Here is a 17,647-nt window from a genome sequence, read left to right on the forward strand (position 1 = left end):
ATCAATTAATTAAAATACATCTTAAAATTAGTTCAGAGCATATTAAAGTCTGGACAGGTGGCAGTCCACATGTAAAATTGAGAGTGGTTAATATTCCCCAGGGCCAACTGTTACCACTGGTCTTCTAAAGGACCTGTGAGCGGGCTAGGAAGCCTCCTATACAGAAAGAAAAAAATCAGATTGAACCCTGACCAAAGGCCTGGTGGAACAGCTCTGTCTTGCAGGCCCTGCGGAAAGATGTCAAATATCGCAGGGCCCTGGTCTCTTGTGATAGAGCATTCCACCAGGCTGGGGCCATGGCCGAAAAGGCCCTGGCTCTGGTCAAGGCCAGTCTAATGCCCCTGGGGCCTGGGCTCTTCAGGGTGTTATTATTTGCAGACCTTAAGGTCCTCCGTGGGGCATACCAGGAGAGGCAGTCCCATAGGTACGAGGGTCCTAGGCTGTATAGGGCTTTAAAGGTTAAAACCAGTACCTTATACCTGATCCTGTACTCTACTGGGAGCCAGTGCAGCTGGTATAGCACTGGACGAATGTGCTCCCACGGCAAGGAACCCATGAGGAGTCTCGCCACGGCATTCTACACCCGCTGGAGTTTCTGGGTCATTTTCAAGGGCAGCCCCACGTAGAGTGAGTTACAATAATCAAGCCTATAATATAATATAAATGCACCTTATCATTGTGGGGAAGACTGACCTTCACATACAAAATATGCTTGTCTGCACTAGTGTTTTTCATCTGATTGTATTAACAATTTCTAGCCACTGAAAAACAAATAGTAATTCATTTTGTCTCAAGTACTTTATGATTTGTTAAGTTGAACTTAAAGAAACTACAGAAACTGCATTTGCACTGAATTCCCACTCAGCTAGGAAACTGACCGTGTGACCTTGGACTGGTCACCATTTCTTAGCCTAACTCAGACATGAGCATAAATGAAGCGGGAAGGAAACAATTATCTTGCTTCAAGCTGTCAAAATTTCTATTGGTTCACAAAGGAGCCAATTCCTGATTTTTGCGGAAATGGCTTCGCTCATTTCAGAGCCAATCGTGTCCACTTCAAATTTATTCTGTTCCAAAGATGCCAGCCTAACTTTACAACTAAGAAACATCAAGGCATAGTAATGGGTGACTAGCTTAAGATTAGTTGATGAATTCTTAGCACAGTATTTTTAAGCAGAAATATTAAATAGCAATGCTTTATTCATAAGCTTTCTACTAATCACTAAATAATCACAGCTTCCCAATGCTGAATTGGGAGCCTGGGCTTGCAGAATTAAGCATAGCTCCCATGTGAATTAAAAACTCAACACTTCTCCCTTTAGACATTAAACACTTACGTCACCTCCATTATCAGAAAACTAGAACAAGAGAAAACAAACATTTGCTTTTATTCACACAACAAATCAATTATTTTTCCTTCCAGGATATAGCCAGCGCCCCCCCCTCTCTCTCACACACACATACACCCAGACCAGCCACAAGCTTTCCCTCCTTATTCTTGTGTAAAACCCCTATGGAATGCCAGGTACACAGCCCTTTTTGCTCTTTTGGAGCAGCCATAGTGTGGTTTTGAAGAGATCTGAAGAAAGAGAAAGAATAGAAAATTACACCTAGAGGGAGTAAACCTTTATTACATACATAGCCCTTTATTACCCAGAGGGAGTAAAAAGGAAACATTCAGAGACCACCACCATGGAATAAAGAGCAGTTGTTGCTTTCTCCGCTCCCCCAGAACATTTATTCAGCAGTAGCACTGCCAGGGTGTGTAAATGAGGCCTATGGACGTATCCCAGGATTGTGAAGCCATACACGTCTGAGAGCTTTTAAATGCTTCGCTATGTCTAACTCCATCCACTGTATTCTCTTCTGTTGCTTAGGAACACTTTAAATCACACCTACCCAAGCTCTTCCTCTTTCCCCTCCCCTTTCCTATTAGGTAAGTCCTAGCTCAAGAATGTAATACATTCTATTAAGTTGCCACTTGCTGTTTCCCCTTCTTCCTTTCAAGTACAGTGGTACCTCGGGTTAAGTACTTAATTCGTTCCAGAGGTCCGTTCTTAACCTGAAACTGTTCTTAACCTGAAGCACCACTTTAGCTAATGGGGCCTCCTGCTGCCGCCACACCGCCGGAGCACGATTTCTGTTCTCATCCTGAAGCAAAGTTCTTAACCCGAGGTACTATTTCTGGGTTAGAGGAGTCTGTAACCTGAAGCATATGTAACCCGAGGTACCACTGTAATGTGGTGGGCTTGAGGCACTGCATTTGGGGCCCCAGCATTTCCCACTCTCATTCAACCTACCATGGTCTGAATTTAGGTCCCATAGCTCCCTCCACACAGCAAGGAGTAGGTGGATAGAGAAAGAGTGTACTCTTTCCTTGCCTGTTTCCCCTTTCCAATTTACGGTAATGTATACAAAGATTTCTCCAAGTACATGCATCTCCCAACTCAGGGTTATAGTTCTCAACAACCATTAACAAACTTACAGTGCCCAGAATTCTTTGAGGGAAAACTTTATTTTGAACGTGCTTTAAAGGTATAGGGTCAGATGACTGAGTTCAGCTGTTGGTTTTCAATACTAGGGTCGAAGAATGTGCAGGGTACCTTTACCACTGAAAAACTGCAGTGTCTTGTCTTCTCACACACTTATAATTCAGGAACAGTTTCCCCCTGAGCAGGATGTTCTATATAAGGTATGTGTCTACAATCCTCTTGTTGCACAAACAAAGAATACAAATACCGTATGGGTTTTCACTCTGCCTCTGTGTTAAAAACAAGCACTTTCCTTGCACAAACGCCTTCTGTTCCCTGTCTCTGCTTGCAAACATTAGTTACAACTCTTAACTAGTTTTTCCTCATCTCAGTGGATTGTGAGTAAACTAGCCAATATTTAAAACAACTGACTTTAATTTGATGCTGAGAGTTATCAAACTAAAGGTGGTCCATGGGGAAAAATGCATTTCAGCCCCTCCACTTAAAGAGTGGAAGAGAAACCTGCAACAAAGTGTAGGAGCCTGGAGTGCTTCTGTTTGAGACCCTATAATTTTCTGTCCCCACCTTCAGTCAGCATTCTGTGCCCTCTAAGAATACTTAGTCCTCACTGGGCTATTTTTGGATCCCCTGCTTTTGAGAGATAATATGCAAAAAAGATGCCTCTGATTTGGAGAGCTGAATTGTGTGTAATGTGTAGCTAGGCTCAAATAAAATCAGCCATATGCCTGAAAACTACCTTTAATAATTACTGATGTGCCTTTCCCCATGTTTTCTCCTCTGCCCTAGCGATAAAGATACTTTATCTGTTAGAAGGAATCACAGGATTCACTTTGTTATAAACAAAGCACTACAGTACTTTCCATTCTAGATATTGTATATACTAGCGTTGGAATACAAGGAGCAATATGTTTGAGAAATGAGCTTTCAGCGTTATCATCTCTGTGCTAAATTCACTATTGCTGCAGGGAACTACCAGAAATTCATGGTTCACCTGATAACAAGAGTAAGGCTGCTGAGAATTACTGGAGTAGTTCTGAGGATCTTTGTATTTCAATGATTAAATGGGGCCAGTTGATCTTTTGCCTTTTTTCATTTTAGCTAAATCTCTCCCCATGTTTGTCATTTTGCCTGCAGCAAGGTGAATAAAAGCCGTTTTGTTTTGATATTTTTCTTAATCCATTGTGTGCCTTTGTGTTTCTATCATTCTCAAAGGACAAAAGGAAAAAGCTACCTCCCTGCTGTCACCTTTTCAGCTATTTGCCAACCTGCCATCCCCTGCCCCCCATCTGGTACTGTAACAGATGAACAAAACATTGCCAAAAGGAATTCTGCAGATTACCAATGTGGAATCTGAACATGACAGAGGATCAAGGCTATGTACCATCACTGTTTAATTCAAACATTTTGTATTAAATAATTTAAATTCAAACTGGATTTTTCTATATTTTTTACCATTATTATTTCACAGTTCTGCCTTCTTTAATAAAATTAATTTTGTGTAAGTTGTATATAGACAAAAACACAAACCTTACAAAATTGATGTCGTGTTGAGTCATTGAGGTACATTTTTTTTAAAGACTGGGGGGTCATAATTTCACCAATATCTGTTCTTTTTCTGTTTCAATTATTCTGTTTCAGCCTTCTACATTTAATCCAAACCCATTTTCCCCCCTTGCTCTTCATCTTTACTACATCTGTTTCTACATTTCCTGTGCTTCTCACTTGGCCTTCCTATATGGTTTCTTCGTTTATTTAATTTTGAGTGCTTTTTTGCAGTGGCAAATCTTTCTCCTGGGGAGAATGAAGAAATACTTTCAGGGCACAATGCTGCAACTTACTGGCTGTGTGCCAGCAAATATAAATGCTTGTTAAAAACATTTGACAAACAACTGCTGTGTCTGAGCCATGGTACACAGCAGGGCTTCATACTAGTGGTCCATGGAATGAGCATAGGACACTCCAAGAATCAGCTCATATAACTGTCAGCAGGTGGTGGCATTGTCGTATAAAGTTGCACAATGTAGAAAAACGGAATGTGATGGGCCTTTGACTATCAATAAGATGACCACTGATTTAGCGTCTCAGTAAATTACTGGGCACTAAAGCACCAACTAATATGTGTTAACCTCTTGCAATGAAGAAATGGTAGGCAGGAGTTTCAGTAGGGCTGCAATAACTCACAGCATACTCATTCCTCCTCATTCCTCAAGCTGCTGTTAGGTGATGGCAAACCCCAAGTTGATGTACCCTTAGAATAATAAAGAAAATAGAGCACTGTGTACAGACATTTGAGGGTTAGGGCTGTTCTTTCGTTATTGCACTCTTGAGAGTACATGCATCTTTGGGATGCAAGAAGCTCCACTGAGAACTGCAACTGACACTGGCTGGAGTCTTACACTGCAATTAGGACTGTGGAATCTTAGGTGTCATTTTTTGTGTGAAGTAAGTATGAGTGAGACTGGCAATGCCTATTCTGGCAAATGCACAGATTTGGAGCTAAATTCCATATATCCTGGGTGGATAGAGTGCTTGATTTTTGTTGTGGGACAAGAAAAGAAAGGTACTAGTGCTCTTACAGCAAATGAATATGTGAATGACCGAACCAGTCCCAGTTATCTAACCATAATTTGTTTTCCAGCAGCAAAACATGATATGAAACCCTGGTTTTGCTCGCATAACATGTTCTAACTATGATTTGGTACTATGTACAAACCTAATTGATTTGCTCACTTATTGCTTTTTGGCACCCACCTCCAATGCATGCCAAGCTATAGGCATGAGGCAAGAGCATCTGTAAAACAGACCGTAATATAGGCTGTTTAGGGACTTCATGGGGGGGGGGGATTGCCTAAAATACTTTCACACATGAATGCAGCAACAACAAAAAATCTAGATTTTGCTGAACCATTCTTTGCTAATTTATTTTAAGATTATCTTTCCCTGACTTTTCATCTCTTCACCAGAGGGCACTCTTAACTAAAAGATAGGACTCAAAAAAGTCTATCAAAAAATACTTGTTTTCAGCTATAAAGAGATTAGAGGAAGTCTCAGTTCTGAAAAGCATATTTTACATTTAATATTTTTAAATTTTAAAAAACAAACCTTATACAGAAGCTTCTATGTAGTATTTCATCTTCTGTACTAGTTGAATGAATATTCTGCTGTTCTTTGAGATTAGTAGAGTGGTTTCATCACTTTAGAACAATATCTGCTTCAAGGCTGTTCTGGAGAGGAAAACCAAATGTGTCAGGAACTTGCCACCCTCCTCCAAATTATTAGATGTCACGTTGTCAAAGCCTTTACAATCTTATCTTTACCTTATTCTCTAGGCAGAGCCTGGATCTCTACATGCATCCTTTCCTAAAATGGAAGTGCTCATGTCGTATCATCCTGGTTTCCCATTTTATCCTGTGGGTAATCCTTCTGCTTAAAGTATTTTATTTGACATGGAATTTTCAATTCACTCTTGTGGTGCAGACTCTCAAGCTTGAGTTCATCATGCTTACACTTCAATTCCTTTTACTCAACAGCTTGAGCTATCATAGAATTGTAGAGTTGGAAGGCACCACAAGGGTCATCTAGACCAACCTTTGCAATGCAGGAATCTTTTGCCCAACATGGGGCTCAAACCTATGATCCTAAGATCAAGAGTCTCATGCTGTCATAACATTGTTTCTGGTTTCATCCTCTGTCTTTTATACTGTGCTTCTTTCTGCCTGGACCTGTTGCCAGACTTTATCCTGCAAATGCATCCAGATTTATGCTCCTTATTATGAGTTTCATTTGTGCATTACTTATTCAGTCTTTCCAAATCCTGTTATTGCATTTTCACAGATTTAAACTTTTTTGTTCTGAGGGATATGCAGGAGGATGTTGAATTTAAATAACGCCAGCTTGTAGGAAAGACTCTGAACTTTTTGCAAATGACTTCTATCTATTGCACTGATGAAATCCTTTCTTAATTTTCCTAAGGGAACAGATTTGAGAGCTCTGTCTAGAACAAGAAAAAAACCTGAAATTGATGTATAGATGCTGCTGCTTCAGGGCCCCTGCATGTTACCAGCCCACTCATAAAATGAGTCATGGTAGCAGTGTGAAGGTTTAAGTCCATACATCTGAGCAAGAGCTAACTAGCTATATTTAAATAAAATCCCAAGAAAACACTCTTGTAATAAAAACAGGCCACTGTATTTGCTTGTAATATATATTAGAAAATTCATAAACTGAAACCATTTATTTTCAGATTTCTAATCGTGTTATCTGTTTTAAGAAATCAACATAGATTCATTTGCCTAAAGTAAACAGGATATTGCTTTTGCAGCAGTGTTTGTTGTACAGCACTAAACAAGAAAGGTACTGGAATAGTAAAATTCTGCCACAATTAGAAAACTCACTAAAAAACACAATCTGTTTTGCTCCTATACCTTTAACAGCAGCTGTTTTCACAGAAATAAGTAGGTGAAGCTTTTTACAGCATGATGTTAATCATTATAATATGTTAATATATGTAGATAAAATAGTTCTAAAAGATACAGGAACAGTTAGTAACCCTAGCTTTGACTCTTAGTGTTCTGGTCTTTCAGGGATTTTCCCCCTTTTGTTTAGACTTCAGAAATAATGTTGCTCAATAACACTTTTTTTTTAAAGCTATTTAAAGTAAAATGTGAAAATATGGATTTTTCAGCTAAAGTAAGGCAGGGTGGCGCTGTGGGTTAAACCACAGAGCCTAGGACTTGTCATTCAGAAGGTCGGCGGTTCGAATCCCCGCGACAGGGTGAGCTCCTGTTCAGTCCCTGCTCCTGCCAACCTAGCAGTTCAAAAGCACATCAAGGTGCAAGTAGATAAATAGGTACCGCTCCGGCGGGAAGGTAAACGGGGTTTCCGTGCGCTGCTCTGGTTCGCCAGAAGCGGCTTAGTCATGCTGGCCACATGACCCGGAAGCTGTACGCCGGCTCCCTTGGCCAATAAAGCGAGATGAGCGCCGCAACCCCAGAGTCAGTCACGACTGGACCTAATGGTCAGGGGTCCCTTTACCTTTAAGGCAGATATAATGGCCTTGTTCTCACTGAGGTGGCAAGCCTGTATCCCAACTGTACTATTTCAGATGGGGTATCACAAGACTGAATGATCTTTTGTACAAAAAATAGCATTACCCTAGTGCATAAAACATACAAATCATATGTTGAATCAGATCTAAGGCTTATCTATATTGGATATGAGCACAACAGCACTTCCCCTACTGGAGAGTTCCACAGCTGCTGGTATTCAGAGCTATATTAAATTATGGTGCTGGAAGTGTAGTCAGGATCCCATGATCCTCCTGCCAGCATACATGTACTATCAAAGCGTGCTAGACTTTTTAAAAAATTGTTTTTATGAGGAAGGATTCTATTATGTAAATCTCCACATGAAGTCTGAATAGGCCAGAGAAAGATCCAGCTTAGTAAGAATTAGGCCATTGCTTTGTTGTGTTTCTCATATTCATTGATTTAACTAATCAATTGTAGCATTAATTTTTCCACCTGAGAGAGAGAATGGGGGTGTGTATTAGGAGAGTAACGCCACAGAATTTAAGGCGGTCTTAAAAACGACAGTTGTAAAATGTTAAATTGACCTCAGGGGAATACCTCCTAAGTTGTTTCATGACATGGTATATTTCAGTTTATTGCAGCATGATCAATATTCATTAGACCTGACCCCCACTCACCCCTAAAGAGACAAATTTGTGAGCTATCTGAGCATGGTGGTGCCACTTTTATCTTTTACATGGTGCATAGTAACACAGATTTGGTTCCAGCTAAAAATAGTTCTCAGTGGGAATGAGTGGCTATTGAAAAACTAGATCTCCTCCCTTCAATGCTTTGTTAAATAGACATGTGTAACAAAGCTGTCATGCCTAGCAATTCTCTGGTCCTTCTAAGCAATAACCAATAAAGTAAAGCAGGGACAGGGAAATACGTTAGAATTTTCTTTAAATAAATTAAAGCACTTTTACCCCACCTTTCAGCCAAAAAAGTTCAGAGAGTGGCTTACACATAAATAAATCTGTGCCTGCCCCCACATCTATAAGGCACAAAAAAGGGGGATGGAGAAGGAGGATGAAAATCAAAAGCAAACTCAGGCATAACTTTTTAAAGATCTAATGAGACCAGGTGCAATGTGAACTGTTCAGGTAAATAAAGAGGCAAAGGGAACTGGTCTCAGCAGAGCCATTCAGTGGAATGGCCTTGTTTCATAACTCTCCATCTACTGAAGCATGCTTGAGGGAATGCCATCTACTAGGTAACAGCTGAGAAAGAACCTAAAGCAACTGACCTCTTAGCAGAGCCAATGGAATGCCCCTCCTTTCTCTCCCTCTGCTTTGCAGCTCAGTGACATCATGCCTCATCTCTGCTGTTAACTAAATGTTACTAGGATTGTATTGTTAGTATTCAAGGAATTCAGAAAACCACTGCTTTATTATGTTTGAGATATATTATTATTATTATTATTAGTAGTAGTAGTAGTAGTAGTAGTAGTAGTAAATAAGCTATAAATTTATACTGATCAGCAATTTGATGGGGAGTGTGGGAGACACCTCTAAATCTAGCTCTCTTCTCCCATCTCTGGTCAACTGAGTGAAACTACATCTTTTTTCAACATTAAATATGTGCAGGTCTAGCAGCAGAACCAGACTTGGAAATCACGCACAGTACTTGTTAAAGAATGTAGTTTCACATGGATGCAGGTATGATCCTAGCTAGAATGGGATGTGTAGGTGTGGAAGTAATTTTAGAATATAAATATGGATTTGTTTCTGTAGAAGAAGCAAGTTGGGGAAGGGGAACCCAAGTTATGTAATTCACTATGCAGGAGATATAAGAAGTGTGCTTCATCCATCTGAGGCTCATCATCCAAAGGCAGAATTTCATTAGTGGGCCTAGCCTACTAAAAGCTGTTTGTATGCAGCTAACATTGCAGTCTAAGTATTTTTCAGATATAAAGCATGATTTCCCTTCACACTGGACCATTAAAAAAAATTCTATGCATTTTGATTTTATGGTCTTGGCTTTAACGATGCATGCTATTTATTTCTTCACTGTGCCTTACTTTCCCCCAATCCAATTGCCCATCTCATTTATTTCCCAAAAACGATGCCTTTAAGAGTAGTTTTAAATACACCCCCCCAAATCCCTAAGCCTGCCTTTTGATTTCACAGTTAACATAACTTCAGTGTAAACATTTTCAAACAGCCAACGCTGTATTTTCCTCAGAAGTGGGATATTATAAACACGCTATTTTCTGACAACTGCAATTGAGATGACAGAGGCTGTTGCAATATTCATCAAATGGAGTATATGCATTTGTCCCTAATACTTGAATGCAAACAGAATAAGAGGTTGAAGGAATCTTAAGAGGTCATCTACTCCAACCCCTTTCTCAATATAGGTTCTACAATGCAGGATGCAACACTATCCCTGCAAGCTCGCCATTAAGTCTCTGTTTAGAAGATATCCAAAGAAGGAGGGAGGAAGTAGTAGTGGTAACAATGAATAGCTGGTAACCATTCAGAAGTGTCTTCTAATGTTTAACTGAAATTTGTTTCCCTGAAATTTCCAGCCACTGGTTCTAGTCCTACCCTCTATATATCTATACCCAGTCAGCTCAATGCATCGCCTTCTATCCAGCTCCTTATTGAGCCACCACAAATGCTTGAAAAAGAATGGTGTTACAATTGAATCCGGGCTCACTGAGGGCATGATGTAGACACAAGCAGATGACAGGAAAGTTCTGTTCATACTATGATTCCACAGACCGTAAATGTGTGGAGAAAGAATCAGGATCTCATCAGCTGTGTCTGTCCCTGACCACTGAGCAGTGCAAGCTGTTTGTGCATGGGCTCTTTATAGCAGTTCTGCTGAATGTGTGGAGGTCAATCCAGTCATTCAGAGTATGCAGAATCCTCACCTGAACCCAGCAAGTGAAGGGCAAATAAAGGATACCTTGGGTGGTATCCTGGTTTAAGTACTTAATTCATTCCAGAGGAACGTACTTAACCTGAAACTGTTCTTAACCTGAAGCACCACTTTAGCTAATGGGGCCTCCTGCTGCTGCTGCATCGCTGGAGCACGATTTCTGTTCTCATCCTGAAGCAAAGTTCTTAACCTGAAGCACTATTTCTGGGTTAGCAGAGTCTGTAACCTGAAGCGTATGTAACCTGAAGCATATGTAACCTGAGGTACCACTGTAAAGGGGAAAGTTCAGAGCCATTCTAGAGTTACCATCCACTACCAAGATTAGCAACTCAAACTGTACAATTTACTGTGTGAATTGTGATTATCATGCAATAAACTTTCTCACTCCAATTGGTAAACAACTCTGCTATGGATTTGGAATGGGAAACACGAAGATCCTAACTCATGTGAGTAAGCTATACTAAATATACAGCCAAGGGTGTGCAGGAAACTCACTACAGGATTGTTGATCCCTGTGATAAATAGACCAGCTTGCAGTTAACAATGCCTGATGCTCTGTAATTCCTGTCCTCCTTCTGTAGGTGGGCACACAGAACAAGCCAGTTTCTCCCCCTTGCTGGTGATTCACACCAGGACTAGGATTAGCTCTGCACATTGGTGTGAATCACAGAATGTGTCTGAGGTGTGGTATATTGTAAGGCACTGTCACAGGGACAATATAGATAACTAGAAATAACCCATCCCAGCCTGTTCCTTCTTCCCACCCTCCCTTCACTTTTCATGTACAAAAGGGTTGGATCATAGCCATTGTTTTCAGTAGTGAGTATAATCAGGAGCTTGATTAATGGTGGTGTCATTTCAATTCCCAGTGAAATGAAAATATTACCATGCATTTGAAAACAACCCGAAAGTGGTTGGAAGAATTGGCTCTAAACCTCACTGATTTTAATACTTCTGTTTAAGTGTATTTGGAATGAGTCTTCTCACATAATTTACATTTTAGTTTGCCTTTTTATATGTGTGGCTTTTAAAACACACACGCATCATTGTTTGTAAATGCTAAAAATATAGATAATTTAATTTAAACTGTTCTAAAGTAGCATTGGGTGTAATCCAGCTCTATTCATTTTTTAAAAATATTTATTTATTTATTAAAAAGAATTTTTAATACACATATATTACAAATATACAAGCATACAAACATACATTTCATACAATCCTTAAAAGTGTTCAAAAATACCTACACTCAATCCCATGAATAATTCATTTTCCCATCACCATCCACCACCCCTCTAGCTCTAGCTCCAGCTCTATTCAAATCAATGGGAATTTCGCCACTGACTTCAATTGGATGTAGAGAACACCTTTTCTTTTAGGACTTTACTTGCATCTACTAAATGTAGAGGGTACTGAAGTTGTCTTAGGAACAAGATAGTGGGAAGTGTTGACAATATTTGACTGCACCTGTTTCAATCAGATTTTTAAAAATATGACAGACTACATCATGTTTTTGTGGATGTTTATTATTCAGATGTTTGTTTCAGAGAATGTTAGCGCTGGTGCCAAAATGAAAAATCACTGAACAGTTATAAAAGATATTGCTAAGGAAGTCATAATTCATACTTCTACATGTTATGAAGGAAGAGGAGCTATAATTTTGACTGTAATACAGATGTGCACCTTGCCAGGATTATATAATGCAGTACTACATTATTGTTAGTTCCAGAAAATGTCTAGAAAAGGTGAACAAAGTGCAAGTGCTGGTTCTATATCAGAGTGTGATGCCTGATTCAGCCCTAAGCCTAAGACTCTTCATCAGATGAAATCCCTGAGGTGATGAAGTCTGAAAACTTTATGGAACACCTGCTCTCCAGCACTATCCCAGATACCTCCAGCCTCAGGAGGCCAGGTCTAGCTGTAGCTGAGGACCCAGAGGGACTGAGGACCCAGAGGGAGTAAGAGACCTGGAAGAGAACCTAGAAGGCTGGGCTGACCAGTTGTAGCTGGGCCTGGATGGACCTAGGTGATCAGGCTACAAAAGCTTCCAGTTGCTGTTAGTTGCTGGAACTTTACAAGTTGGTTTTTTTTATATCCTGACTGACCCAGTGCATCTGTTAAGACTTTGTTCTTGGAATCCTGCCTACCCTTGGACTATTCCACTGTGTTTGACCATGGTCTTGTCTCACAAACCTGCTATCATGCCTGCTTTTGTACACTCTCACCTTAGCTCCTACTTAAGAAGCTGTGTTTCTGAGTTAATATTTCACTGCTGTGGGAATGATTAGGAAGGTTGGAGAGGATATATTGTTTTGCTATTATCCCTCCTCTCTCACACTAGTGGGCAAACAACAGAGCATATTCCCTTTGCAGCTTATTGGAAGCAAGATGATGACTCGCTAGAGTCTTTTAATTAAGCAATCCAGTCTGACTTGTCCAGACTAGAGCCTTCCTGGTAAATTTCTCCTTTATTTCCCTCTTAAAATAAGAATAACACAACACAGTCTTCTTGAAAATAACAATAAGAGTTTTACTCACATTCTGTTCACAGCTCGCTAGCATGAGCCATGTGCTGGTTAAGAGCCAGGAACACTGGAGATCCAGAAGTGAAGTTAGTCAGCACACGGCTTATCCTTTACAGACGATGGAGGCTACAAGTAGCAAGTCTGAGATTTAGCTCAGACTTCTTTTCTCTACAAATGTAACTACAACCACAACATAAACTGGAACCTTTCCTGGTCATCTTGTAAAAGTAGAGAAAAGTGATGTTAAAGACACATGATGTGCTTTTAATAGTTGATGTACTCTGTACCTGAGTATCTTAACCAAAGCTTAGAATATTAATGAGGAGTTACCTTATGCCACTTCTGTCTTCTATACAGCACTTAGGACTTTATATGCGTAGTACATAGTAGTCAGGGCTATGTTTAGCCTGTAATTTGAGGACCAAACCATGCAACATGGGAATTTAGTGTTAGAGTGAAGAATCCAGAATTCTTCAAATGACAGCAAAGGACCAGTTGTCTCCACATCAGCCCTCATCATAATGTAATGTGATTACATATAATAATTTTTCAGTGTCTTTCTTTTAGAACTTTGACTAATTTTCCTATTCACTAAATGTCTCCCAATATCCTCTTTTATCAAGCTACAAAACAATTCAAAATTAATCACAATTGCCATGCTTAGCCGATGCTCTTTTCATGCATAGAATGGCCACCATAGAGTCTAACAGTTTTATCTTTTCAGTGTTCCAGAATGGACACGCACTACATAAAGCACTGTACCTGAAAACACTTAGTTTCTGTGCTGTAAAAGGTAGGCAGATACAGGCCTTTTCAATTTAGCTAGGCCATAGGCTCAAAAGAAAATGGAATAATCAAAATGATAGTTTTATGAAATTATTATTTTCTCCATCAGAGAATTGCTATTATTTCATGTGATTTGCACTTGCTATACGCATCTATCATCACATCTTCATTAGTTTGTCTGTGGGCTATTTTGCAACTTTCATCTTTCTCCCATTGTTGATGCTTTTCTTGTTCTGAGAAATGGAATCACTCTTTGCTGACCATAACAAAAGGAGATGTCAAAGAAAAGAAGCTGTCATAGTTAGGGGATCTGTGTGTTTGTGAGAGGCTAAATTCTAAAATCAAATTTTAATTAAAGCCATAACAAGTGTGTGAGCAAAGAGAAAAAGTGATCCTAGGAACCGTTACAGTTTCTAAAACATGAACTCAAGCAGAAAGAGTCAAATAGAAAAAATCAGGACTCAGATGGAAGGCAGAGGAGACAACGTAAATGAAGCAGAACCAGCAGTATCATAGCAGATGGTGTGAGATGCTGCTGGATAGACTTGACTCCTGTCTCAAAGTCACTGAATGCTTGCTGCCATGGGGATGCAGTAAGAAATTCATGAGAACACTTGTTCTCTTGTGGATTTGTCTCCATCTCCCAATGGTTTGTTTGTAGAGGGAACAGAAAGTTTTAAGAACACAGCGTCTTTTACTGTGGGTTGATTCCAGTTTCTTTAAGACATTGCTTCAACACTGGGCCAAACTAGAAAGCATATTAAATATCTAATTGCATTTAATGTGTCTAGTTATTTAAAATACAAGAACAACTTTGGAGGAGGAGGGGCCACTCAGCATGCAAGGAGTGGAGTTTTTAAACCTACCACCATCACCAGTCTTGACAAATTAAAAAAAAAAAAAATCCCCCAAAGCTATTTGTTCTGCGAGAGAAGCTGCTATCAGCACCAATAGTTAAAACTCCAAATCTTCCTGACCAGGCCTTCCTGTGGCTGCTTTTAATGTTAAAAAACTAGGCATCTTAGGTACAGTCACACATTTAATGCATTGTCTACTTTTGGAGTTACTTCATGGAGTTTAGTGTAAGCGGTTGCTAAGAAATCTTTTTGGAAGTGTGTCCTCTAGCACTACTTCCTCTGCATTCTGCATGGGCACAGTTCAAATGTCCAGAAAAGTTTACTGCCTGAATAGACGAAGCCTTATGCCTGTGAGAGAAACTCAGTACAGAGGGGCAGATGTAAACACTTTTATAAGATTTTTACTATTTTTAAAATAAACATTCAGAGTTCTTTATTCAGGGACTCGGGAGAGACTCACAATGGTATTCCATATTAATCACACATAAAATGTGATTAGGGAGCTTATAGAGCTGACAATTTTGCATGCATGATACAATTTACAAAAAATAAATTTAAAAAATCACAAAACAGTAAAATGCAACACCAACCTCTCAGAAGTCTGTTTTCTTCAGGCTCTCCTTGAAGAAACCTCTACGTGAAGTTTGATCTTTCATCGGCCCAAGAGGGAAAAGGGTCTTCTTATTTCACCTCAGCTCCACAGCGTTCTTCTCAAAATGGCTGACAGGGACAGCAACCCAGAAACTAACTTACAGTCTTTTATAATATAAAACAGTATAAACGGACAAGGAAATTCGTGACTCATTTTGAAACTTTAAGGGAAGCCTCACTCCTAATCTGTTTTTAAAATGGCTTAGAGAATTGCCGAGAGGAGAAAGCAGGACACCATCCTAATCGCACTGAGGTAACTGGCTGTTTATGAGCTTCGGCTGCCTTACTGAGCAAGTGCAGAATCATTAAAGCAATATACACCAGTGTGCTACAAAAACACCACAAATAAGGGAAAATATTAGGTTAGTATACCTGTGAAAATACCTCTTCTGAGATATTGGGCTGCCTCTGATTATGAGGTGCCTCGAGTCCAAAGCAGTCCAAGGTGAAGTGGGCTAGGCCTGAGGCTGGAGAACTGCCTTGGAAGGTGTGTTTTCTTTTTGGGGGGTGGTGTCCCAAGTTGATTTATTTTGAACTTCCTACAAGTTCTCCAGCCGCTACATAAAAGGAAAATACTAAGGAAGGGGCATGTGGTAGTCATGTGAGTGACGGATTTAGCTTGCAACCAGAGAAAGATTTGTGAGGGCTCTGAAAGGGCGTATCAGAAGCTGTTTGCGTTGGGAGATTTTGTCTTGCTGCCTGCTCTTGTGGGTGGCTGACACAAAACTCCCCAGCCTTGGAGCAGCCACCTTGTGAATGGTGCTGTGTCCCTTGGCCAACCTATTTACCATTAGGCACATTAGCCAGCCTCCCTGTTAGCCATCCAACTCACCTCAGTTAGTGACAGCGTATAGAGGTTCCCAGAGCATGGATAACTGTGGCCAAGACATCTGCATTCAGGTATGGTCACAGTGGGTATATCAGCCAATATACAGTGGTACCTCGGGTTACAGACGCTTCAGGTTACAGACTCCGCTACCCAGAAATATTACCTCAGGTTAAGAACTTTGCTTCAGGATGGGAACAGAAATCGCACGGCGGTGGTGCGGTGGCATCAGGAGGCCCCATTAGCTAAAGTGGTACCTCAGTTTAAGAACAGTTTCAGGTTAAGAACGGACCTCCAGGACGAATTAAGTTCTTAACCTGAGGTACCGCTGTATTGCTCATTATGGGGCTTTTAAAATGATGGGATTTAATGATTAGATTATAATAGATTGGAATGCTTTCTCTCTTCTCTCTCTCTCTCACGTTTCATTTAAAAGTTATATTTTCGTAGCCAAAAATGATTATTCTTCAATGATGTTCACCAACGATTCTTCATATTCAGACTCCAAATCGTTACATATTTCTGATCCTTATGGCATGGTAGATTCAGTCACAGGAAAGAAGTTGCTGACAGACACAAATCTTCCCATCTCTGTTTCCTTGTGGAGCAGTATGATCTACTCTTGCTTGAGGCATCAAGAGTGAAAATGTTGACTCAGGCTGTATGGATGCAGATTTGGAAAGGTTCCCTGAAATCTCCCAAATGGAAAGGCAAAAAGAAATAAAGCTAAAGACATATAAAAATAGACACAAGGCAGATTATTATAAAAAATGATATTTTTATATATATTAAGACCTTGCTACAATAAGTCAAGAATCAGAAGCTAAGGTAGGGTAATTTATTGTTTTCTGGTACTGTTTATTAAGGAGGCCATCGCTTAAAGAAAACAATGTCTCAACACACAAACCCCAAGCTGTGTAACAGAAGTAACTTAGCTATCAGTTTTAAAAAAGGCAATGAACTCAAAAAAGTATATGCCAAAGAATACTTGACCAGAGCTAATAACTGAAATATAGTAACTCTAGATAATAATTATAAGGTTTATTTTCTCTGATTTATTTTGAGACTTCAGGTATAAACTTATTTTGGTTTTACAAAAGCGGCTGTCCTTTCCTCATCTAACCATGGCACAAGGACCTAACCCTTTTCTCCACTGCTCTGTTTTCCCACAAAAATCACCCCCCCATCTTCTATTTGTCCCTGTTGGATAAAAGTATGGGCTTGTAAACTCAGTGAGAAAATGGCACATGAAAAAGAGCTAAACTCTCCAGCCCCCATGCTACTGTCCTGATTTGGATTTCTACGACTTCCATTTTTGTAAATGGAAAAAGAAAAAAAATATGGGTAGTGGAACATCTAGTTTGATCCTGATCTCTATAATTCAAGGGTTCTTTCTACACTGGAGTAGTAGAGCATTTGCTTTGCATGCAGAAGGTCCCGGGTTCTACACCCAGCATCTCTGGGTAGGGCTGGGAAAGTTACCCTGCCTGAAACCTGGCAAGCCACATGAGTGACGCCCCTTCCCCAGTCTGGCCAGGACTGCCGGGACGCACAGACA

At 40.0% G+C, this 17,647-nt stretch overlaps 1 protein-coding gene and 1 long non-coding RNA gene across 4 annotated transcripts in view; one reads left to right on the forward strand and one right to left on the reverse strand.

The window, feature by feature from the left end:
* On the reverse strand, positions 1-16,162 carry LOC310762018. The gene is made up of 4 exons (XR_014547790.1): positions 15,636-16,162; positions 15,203-15,332; positions 5,595-5,716; positions 1-1,579 (listed from the first exon to the last, which is right to left on the reverse strand). It is a non-coding gene; the product is annotated as an uncharacterized lncRNA (long non-coding RNA).
* LOC310762006 (uncharacterized protein) overlaps positions 15,508-17,647 on the forward strand; it is a 26,042-nt gene continuing 23,902 nt past the window's right edge. For all 3 annotated transcript variants that reach the window (XM_083612458.1, XM_083612456.1, XM_083612457.1), the window contains exon 1: positions 15,508-15,625. The gene's annotated coding sequence lies outside the window, so the exon portion shown is untranslated. The remainder of the gene's footprint in view (positions 15,626-17,647) is intronic.

This window comes from Podarcis filfolensis (assembly GCF_964270895.1).
Source record: "Podarcis filfolensis genome assembly, chromosome: 4".
Taxonomy (NCBI): Eukaryota; Metazoa; Chordata; class Lepidosauria; order Squamata; family Lacertidae; genus Podarcis; species Podarcis filfolensis.